Source organism: Otolemur garnettii, unplaced genomic scaffold, assembly GCF_000181295.1.
Source record: "Otolemur garnettii isolate 467f Iridium unplaced genomic scaffold, OtoGar3 scaffold00059, whole genome shotgun sequence".
NCBI lineage: Eukaryota > Metazoa > Chordata > Mammalia > Primates > Galagidae > Otolemur > Otolemur garnettii.
The window spans coordinates 11,494,378-11,504,613 of NW_003852454.1; the positions used below are offsets into that span (position 1 = coordinate 11,494,378).

The window sequence follows — 10,236 nt, forward strand, 5'->3', positions numbered from 1 at the left end:
TATCCTGCAGGGCAGTGCTATTATCTTCACTTACAGTTGATTAACCTCAGGTTCAATCATATGTATTTCAATTTCAAACAAAATTAAGTTCTAAAAGAGGACTGTTTATCCATTTAGAAGTATAATTTTTCCCACACTGCCCTGAAATTGTGTGTATACTTGCAAAACCTTGGATTTTCCTAATAGTGGCAATGGTGCTCACTTTTCTTGTGGTGGGGAAATAAAGGACTTGTCTCACCACTTGAGAACACTCTCAAAATTCTAATTCTTGCCTTCAGCTGATGCTCATATTTCGGGTCACAACTGGCCTCCTCTCACTGCTAATGTGTATCCACAAGAGAAATATAAGAGAGAATTTATCACTTTTGTAATAATCTGCCATCAATGAAATTATGGTACAATTTTTGAAATGTAAAGATAGAAAACCAGTTCTTGAAATTGCTACAGTTATGTGCCTTCATATCCAGAATAAATGAAAAACAATAGCCAAGTGGTTCCTGGAGCCACCAAAAGTTAATTTGCATTTTGGTACATTTTTTATGTTTTTGTCATTCTAACTATTCCTATCAAATTCAGTAATATCTATATATCCATTTTTGTTTCATAAAATAATAAGTAAGTACACATTAAGACAGAAGCATACTTACAGTTCTACATTATAGGAAGATATTATATTCTTGTCTATTATCAGGATTTCCCAGGACTATAAAAGTTGGTCAGATTATTTTGCATGAAAGATGAGACTTTGTATTTTGATTCTGAGGAGGAGGAGAGAAGAGATGAAAAGAAATTAAAAAATAGGAGTTAAGTCAGAGGAAAAACTGATGTGCAGAAGGGAAAGAAAATTCCACAGTAAGATTTCAAAGGGATATTTATTTATTTGCAGTTTTGGCCAGGCCCAGGCTTGAACCCACCACCCTGGTATATGGGGCTGCTCCCTGCTCCTTGAACCACAGGTGCTGCCCTCAAAGAGATATTTAAATTTAAATGACCTGAAGCTTCAAGTTCCTTGTCTTGCTTTCTAGCCATCAAATCCATCTTGTGATAAGTTTTAATTGATATCCATGAAGGGCTTGAGTTGTCTGTCTGAGGGAATGCAGTACGTGCTGAGCAGAATCCTAAAAGTGAAAGGTGGCCAGAAGAGGTCCACCAATATCATGATTACATACATATTACATGCAAGTGCACAGGCATCTGCACATCTACATACACACATATGCAAATTTATGTGTTTGTTAAGAGCAGCTGTCCATGTCCTCAGTTCTTGGAGTGCTTTTGGTTGAAAATGACCAGACACCCCCAAGTAAGGTAAGCATGAAACAAAGTTTATTGAGGAACAGAAAGATAGACTTACAGAATAAGAAAGTTTACAAAGAATTTGCCATGGAGAATGGGTCTTCATTGGTGTGGAAAATAGGCAAAAAGACCTGGTTTATGGCTGGCACTTATGTTTTATACTGCCTGAGATAGGCCTACCTCATGGAACCAGAGTCTTACTGTCCATGTGGATCTCCCATGAGATGCTCTGAGCGCCCACTAGGAGATGTGGATCCCAATATAGATGTAAGCTAATGACATTATAATTGGCCTTAAGGCTGTTTTAGGTCACCTTCGAGACTCTATTGTAGCTGTGCCAGGCTAGAGAGTCCTCTGTATTGTTTTGCAGTTGGAAGGCTAAGTTCTATTTGGTAGATTGGTAGGGTGGTCCCTCCTCCCCAGGTGTGAGCAATCACTTGGGATTGAATGACGTTGGGTAGCACAGAGATGGGGGTTTGGGAGCCCTGCCCTTATCCTCCTTCCCTAAGAGACCCAGATTTCTAACTACCTAAAATGTGTTTTGTGTACCTTAGTTAATTCTCATAATAATTTTTTAGATTAGATGCTCTTTTGCAAATACAAGCATGTATAATTATAATATAATGAAATCAAGTTCAATTATATCTGATTCCAAAGTCTGTAATTCAAAAATCTCATGCTATTTATCACTAAATTTTTTTATCTTAAAATAAATTAACAGTAATAATTACAGCAAGCACTTTCTGTGTGTGTGTGTGTGTTTGGCCAGGGTCAGGTTTGAACCCGCCACCTTTGGCATGTGGGGCCAGTGCCCCACTCCTTTGAGCCATAGGTGCCACCCTACTTTCTGTGTTTTATACTTACTTTGTGCAACCACTATTTTAAGAACATTTGTTAATCATTAACTCTCAATAATCATAATATATTATTACACATTCCCTTCACACAAAACACAAAGAAGTTAACTAACTACAAAGTTGTGACCCTCCTAAGTGAAGGATCCAAGATCCGTGTGGTCAGGTTCTCTAGAGTTTCTATCTCGTGCTTCCCGCATCTCCTGCATGTCAGAGGCCACTTTCAGACAGCACATCATATAAAAATACCTGTTAATTAAATATCAAATGGCACTCTCAGGCTTTCACCCGGAGTTTAACTTCAAAACCAGTGTTTTTTCTATTCAATGGGTCTCAGACGTTTAGTTTCTAGAGTTAGTAAAATGAGATTTAAAATATATTAACATTTTTCTCTATCATTATGTAAAAGAAAACCACCTGAACACCAAAATGTAGGAAAATACACCCCATTTTTGTATTTTTCTTATTTTGTTATATGCAACTATTCTTTTCTTCTTTTTTAAGACAGAGTCTTTCTCTTGTCACCATGCTAGAATGCAGTGGCCTCATTGTAGTTCACTGTAACCTCAAACTCCTGGACACAAGGATCCACCTACCTCTGTCTCCCAAGTAGCTGGGATTACAGGCATAACCCAACATGCCTGAATACATTTTCTTTATCCCGGAGTAGAGCCAGTGTCTTGCTCTTGCTCAAGCTGATCTCAATCAAACTCCTGAGCTCAAGTGATTTTCTGACCTCAGTCTCCCAAAGTGCTAGGATTACAGACCCATGCCTTGTGCCCCACCACACAAGTATTTACCATCATCAAATATCTCTCCCTTAGATGTGAGTTAAAATTTAAATTAACATCTGCTGATCAGAAGGTACGGTGACAGAAGATCTGGTGGAATATTGAGATGCAAAAACAGCATTCTGGCCTTTAGGGAACTCTCTAAGAGACTCACAAGTGAGAGAGAAGGTAGCACAGGACACTGGGAAAGACAGAGAAGGGGCTTAATGTACCAAGCAGAGATGAGTATGGGGGCACCCTGAGCAGAGTCCACAGCCCCAGGGGGCAGTGTTCTGCTCTGGGACACGGGCTTGGCCTCTAGGAGAGCCTCTCACCCCCAAGGACGCTTATTTTACTTGTCTCCAGAATTCACCTCTCCCCTTCATGTGTTTTAAAACAAAACGTGCTTTAAAACTCCAGTGGGAAATAAACATTGTCCTGCTACATCCCAGACCTTTTTCTGTGCTAGAGAAGACAAGTGGTGCATTTTCTCACATGTCTCTTTGCACCTTTCCAAATTGAGACCTTTGAAGACAATGCCGTATCTCTTCCTCTTCAGAGGACTCAGTCGTGCTGCGTGGGTTTGATTATTAGGTGGATGCTGCAAATACTGATGTTTGTTAATTAATTTTTTTAAAGTATTTCTACTCAACTTTACAGCTGGGAAAATTCATTTTACTTAATGTCATATGAACATGGGAAGACGCCGCATTTTTCATTCTGAATGCCTTAATTATTCTTTTCCCCAAATGTAGATTTCTTAGCAAAAAAAAAAGTGCTGTATGTTTCTTTTTATGACCACTAAATGTAAAGAATTTAAAGGAAATATAAATTTAAGCAGTGTTCACCAAACAGAAGTGAATATTTACATTTTGTGATTTTTCCCATAATAATAATCCTTATTAATGAGCTCTGTTAGGAATTTACCATGTGCCAAAGACTTTATCTACCTACCATGTACTAATACCCCTCCTTTCACAGATGAGGAAAGCTGGGACCCAAGAAGTAGTTAACTGGTTCAGTTATGTGTTGGCAGAACGACGACACAAAAGAAACCACCTCACTACATTATTAAGAATGCAAGATCAGAGATACTCTGGATTTAATCTGAAGTAACTCAAGATACTCATCATACACACATGTATATGAAGAAGATACGGTAATATCTGATATCAAGGTGATTCTCCTTTTCCCTAAGAATGCTGCTTAACAAGAAAAAACAGAAACATAGGAAGTCTCTCCATGTCTGCTCAAGATTGTTCTTCAGTCATTTCTGCAGTGTAGATTCCCTAATAGGCCCTCTAAAATCCTTTTAGCTGAGGGCCCTCTTCGCCCACTATCATCGACACTGAATTCTGTGCTGAGAGTATGGCTTTCTTGTGTCTGGTGACTTATAACTGAGTTGTTCACTTTCTTTTCTTTACACATATGAAGAGTTTACTTAAAGTCTTAGCCATACATTTCTATAAATGTTTTTTCTCCCAATAAGTATGTTCGATACAAAGTATACTGAATTTGCATTTTCTTTGCTATTAATATATGGGTCAGTCTCCATTCTTTTTTTTTTTAACTGAGCCCTCTTTACTTGATCCTTTGAATTCTTCCTGAGATCTGCTCTATTTTATACATTGTGGTGATGCGATTACACAGTTCACCACTTTTGAAAATGAAAGTCGCTTCTTGATTAGAGTAACAACTGAAAGAAATACTTATTAATGAGTCCCACAACAGGTTAATGTTAAGAATGCAAGTACTTAAATCTTCCTGTGAAATATGTGATGAAAAATTTATTTTTAAGGATAGAATCACCTTAAAAATCCTGCATCCCACTCTGCCATCTTTCCCTCATTTTAAGATCTAAGACAGGATTAAGTGGGAACCAGATATCCCAATGTAATGCCAGTTTTGTGAGGTAATTATGCTTATAATAAACTTACTTTTATTTATTTATTATTTGTTCATCAACATATCCATCCATTCATTCTTTCACCCAATCTTTTATCTATGCATTGTGATAAAAACTGGCCTAATCTTAAGCTGTGGAAGGCAAAGTGGAAAAATTCAGGAGAGTTGGGGAAAGGTGGAGTGGACCCAATTAGGGATGTGTGCAGAAGATAAAGCAACACAGACTTAGTGTGTCATTTGAGATCAGATAGATGGAGGACAGGAAAGAATTAATCCTGATACTATTTGTGTATGTACAAGGTGTTATGTGTGGATGGTAGGTAGGAAAGAGCGTTATGGGTAGAGCATTGGACACCACAGCTGAAAGGAGAAAGGGTTTTCCATTAAATTTAGCCTGCTGCTAGGGGTTGGAAGTGAGAATATTAGGTCCTGAAAAGAAATAATTCAGTGGAAACTTGAAACTTGCCAATAGTGGCAGAGGGGTGCCGTATTTGAAGAGTGCCTGTCATAGTAAAATAAGTACCTCCAAAAAAGATCCCGCAAGATTTGTCCGGGGCAAATGCTAATCTTTGAAAGAATTCCTATTTAATTCCTGGTGTAGGTAGAAGACAAAATGACTCACCCTGTCTTTAACCTGAATAATAAAGATTCTTATACAGTGGTCTTCAGCAAGTAGTATTTGTGGGACATTAAAAGGCATGAGACACCTTCAAAATGGCTTTTCCTCACAATCGGTTCTCATTGAAGTCAAACAAACAAACAAAATAATATTTTGCAAATCTTATCAAGAAGCTTCTATCAGCTCATTAATATTCTTTTAATCTCCTAGTTTCAGCAGTTTAATTTAGTTGATGTCTCTAATTTACATAGAGACAACATTCTTAATTGATTTAATTCCAGCTTCTATCTTTCTAGCAAGCCTATTGTCATTTATTGATTTTAATTAATACATGCAGACCTCAGATTTTAGCTCTGCCAGCCAAAAGGTCTCCGTTTGGGATAGTCTTGCCTTTTGCACCAGATTTTAATGATTTTTCTCTCTGAATTTGGTCCTGGCAGCCTAATTTGAATTCACTTATTTATTAATTCATGTATTCAAAATATTGATTGAGTACTTACTATGTCCTAAATAACATACTGGGTTTGTTTATAGAGGGAAAATGAAAATACACACATAATAGCAAAGGAGAGGCTCGTTCCTCATATCAAGTGGTACAGGAAAATATCTCTGATGAAATAGCATTTAGGCTGAGTCCCGAAGAAAGAGAGCAACCCTTTATAGAAATTGTAGAATGAAGGGATTTGCAAGTGGTGGAAGTAATATGTGAAAGTTCTTCTTCTAGGAGGAGTTATTTTTTGTGTGGAGCTTGGGGGACATGGGAAATGTGGAATGCAGAGTATTAGAGAAGTCGGCAAGCATCTGTCCATGTGGAACTTGAGAAGCCAGGATGGGAGTGTGGTTATTATTCAATATGCAATAAAAATAAGTGGAAAGCTTTTAGACAGAAAAATAACAGAATCCTATTTATATGTGACAAAGAATATGTGGGATCACAGTTTTTGTGTCAGACAGCCACATGTGTTTAGTATGTAAGCCTTAAAGTCCCATGAATCTGATTAGAAGGACCAGGACCAATTCTTGTCCTTTACAATGTACTTAAATGAACTGATCTTTGGATATGTGGTCTGTTAAAACAGGAATGATGACTCATGTGGTCTGTTAAAACCTATTATTCATGAGGTTTTTTTGAATGGATGGGAGCATTGTAAAAAACATAGTAGGGTTCTAGATGTTGTAGATATTCAACATGTGAATTTTCTTCAATTTGATGTAAACTTCATAATTTATATTAGGTAATCCTGGCTGTGTAAGGAGCCTGTAAATATTGACTACATAGGGCATCTTACTTTATTAAGGGAGAGGAGGAAGATATCACATTTTAAGCCCTTTCTTCAAGTTTGTTGAAATATAAATTACTTGCACTCATATTCACTCTGCATGAACAATTCAGTTGGACAAATTTATAGTCATTTAACTACAGCCATAATAAAAATAAAAAACATCTCATTGCCCCAAAATAATTCCCTCATGTCCCTTTTCAATCAATCCCTTCCGTCTGCCAGAGGAGAGGTCCCTGGCAATACCATTTCTGCTTTGCCTTGTCTAAAATATTATACAAATGAAATCATGTAATATGCATCTTCAGTTTCTAAATTCTTTCATTTAGCATAATGCTTTTGAAATTCATTTCTATTGTTGTATGTACCAATTTTTCGTTCACTTTGTCATTGTTGAGAATATTACATTGTATGGAAATATCACAATTCCATTCATCACGTGATGGACATTCAGGTTGTTTTCAACCTAGCTGTTGTTTAGGTTGTTTTTGGCTATTTTTAATAAAGCTGTTATAAACGTGTGTGTTCAGGTCTTTATGAAGACAGTTGTTTTAATTTCTATTTGGTAATTTCCTGTGAATGTTTTCACTTAGTCTTAAAATGAGTCTATATTTACCTTTTTTAAAACCTGTCCAATTGCTTGCCAAAGCAGCTATTCCATTTGACATCCACACCAGCAGTGCATGAGACTTCCAGTTATCCTGCATATTCTCCAGTAGTTGACATTGTCTTTTTTTTTTTTAATTTTAGTGAATCCAGTTATTTTGTAAGGCAACTCAGTGATCCTTTCGAGATGTAAGCTAATTTAATTTGTGACCCTAGCAAGTTTAATTACTGTTTATGTCAAAGCAGCCAAGATATTCTTCATCCTTTCTATTCCTCTTTCATTCATTCCATAAACATTTACTTGGCACATACTAAAGGTTCTTAAGGAGTTCTGACAATAGAATGTGACACCTGCTGGGAAGAGCCAATGGCTTTATGAGAATACAGGACTTGCATAAAGGCCATTTGCCTAATTTAGCCTAAGCATTTTAAGATTGTTGATTCTGTTGGTCCATGAGGATGATATGTTTTTCTGTTTACATCCTCTACAATTTCTTTCCTTAGTGTTTCATAGTTCTTTATGTAGAGGTGTCTCCCTTTTTTGGTTTAATATATTTCTAGGTATTTTATATTTTTTTGTTGCTATTGTGAAAGGTATTGAATCTTTGATTTGATTCTCAACTTAACTGCTATTGGTGTAGATGAATGTTACTGACTTTTATACATTGATTTTGTAACCTAAGACTTTGATAAATTTATTTATCCATTCCAGGAGTCTCTTGGCAGAATCTTTGGGGTTTTCTAGGTAAAAGATCATTCTTTTAGAGAAGAGCAATAATTTGACTTCTTCCTTCCCTATTTGGATAATTTAATTTCTTTTTTCCTTTTTTTCAGTTTTGGCCAGGGCCAGGTTTGAATCTGTCACCCCCGTATAGGGGACGAGAGCCCTACTCCTTGAGCCACCAGTGTCACCCCACATTTAATTTCTTTTTCTTGCCTGATTTCTTTGGATAGGACTTCTAGAACTTCGTGGAAAAGAAGTGGTAACAGTGAGCAATCTAGTCTGGTTCCAGTTCTAAGCAGGAATGCTTTCAATTTTTCTCCATTCACTATGACGCTGGTTTATATATATGGCTTTTAGAATATTGAGGTATCTATATCTATTATTTTGTTGGAAGTGATTATTATAAAAGGGTGCTGGATTTTATTTATTTATTTATTTAGGTTTAGCAGTACTTATAACTTTATCACCCATGGAAATCACATATTTTTTCAATTCACTTTAGTTGTTGAGGTTCTCAAAATAATGTATACACCATTCTGCATTTTCATAATACACTAATTATACTTGCTACCAGGTTATATTTAATGTGATCTGTGGTAAAAAGCATGTTATATCACAAATTTACTTTTAAAATATTTTAATAACTGTATGTCCAAATAATTGGTTTGTTATAATCACATGCATTTTATTTTATTCATTTTAAAAATATTATTCTGAAAAGTGGACAGTGGGGCTCAGATTACTCCAAGGTCCATGGCACAAAAAAGTTAAGAGCCTTTGCTCTAAGGTACAGATCCATCGTTCATTTATAAGTATGTCACAAGGAGAAGAATTAAAAGTTTGCAGCTTTTTGCTTTGCCATAAAGCAAATTATAAAAAGATATACATCACTGATAATGACTATTCTACCTAACCATATTATTTAATTTCTAAATTAAGTTTCTCCATAAGTACTAGATCAAAAATTATTTAAATACTAACTGCAATCTCACACATGGCATTCAATAACAAACACAACACTCACTCATGGAAAACATACAGGTACTCACTGACTTTAAAAATGAATCAAGATTGCAAAATGTCTTATAGAAAAAATCAGCTCTAAAGAAACTAAATTAAAAACAAGGACTATTTACCATTTCTCTTTACAATTTTTTTTTAATCTTTTTAATGATTGGCTGGTAGCAGGCATCCCTTTCTGCTTTCCCAGTTTCACTCCAGTCTCTCAGAACCTGTTGCAATGTGGATTTTAACTTATCCATGTCAAATGTAGATGCTTGCTTGATCTTTCCATTCCCATCTTGTCCATATTCTTTATTTTCAAACACACATATGCAGTCATTCACAGTGGTCAGTAGTATTTCTTGATGATGATCAATGCATTTCCGAATCTTGTCCAAGTGAAGGAGAAACTGAGGAAGTAGTTTCTGTTGATTACCTGGGAGTGATCGCAATTGTCTTTCTGTTCATTTTACTGGTTCATGCATACTGATGCCGTAGCAGCAGAAGGCATTAATGATCTTGCAGAAGAGCTCTCGCTGGAGCCTCTCCTCCTCCTCCTTGGAGTCCAAAAGCCCAGTGGAGAACTGTGCTTCCACGCCTCTTTCCCACTGCGGCCGCTGCCGCCTGCCCCGCAGCCCTCCAGCAGCTAAGAGACAGCGATGGAGGGCGCCACTGTCGCTGCATTGCCACCACAGTGGTCATCTGCCAGGCTTGTTTGTGTCTTGCTACAAGTGAAAGAGTGGTGGCAACTGCTTGGCCTTCCTCTAGATGGCGTATGCCATGGACTTGCACCCTGCTCGCAATGCGCTCCTTCCTCTCCATCCTCTGGCCTCCTGGTGCTGGATTTTTTTAAATGCTATTTCTATGTCTCTCAAGAGGCTCATATGGTCTTTATTTTTGCTTCTATTTATGTGGTGAATTACGTGTATAGACATGTGTATCTTGAATCATCCTTCCATTTGGGGAATGATGCCCAATTGATCATGGTGGATAATTTCTTTCTTTCCTTTTTTTTTTCTCTTTTTTCTTTTTCTTTTTCCTTTTATTTATTTATTTATTTATTTATTTTGAGACAGAGTGCCAAGGCTGTATAGCTCATAGCTCACAGCAACCTCAGACTCATGGGCTCAAGTGATTCTCTTCAATTTCTTAGGATTTGATTGAGATTTTTTTTTTTTTT

General features: G+C 36.7%; 1 pseudogene; it reads right to left on the reverse strand.

The window, feature by feature from the left end:
- Positions 1–9,199: 9,199 nt before the first annotated feature.
- LOC111726272 lies at positions 9,200–9,740 on the reverse strand (annotated as a pseudogene).
- Between the last annotated feature and the right edge of the window lie 496 nt (positions 9,741–10,236).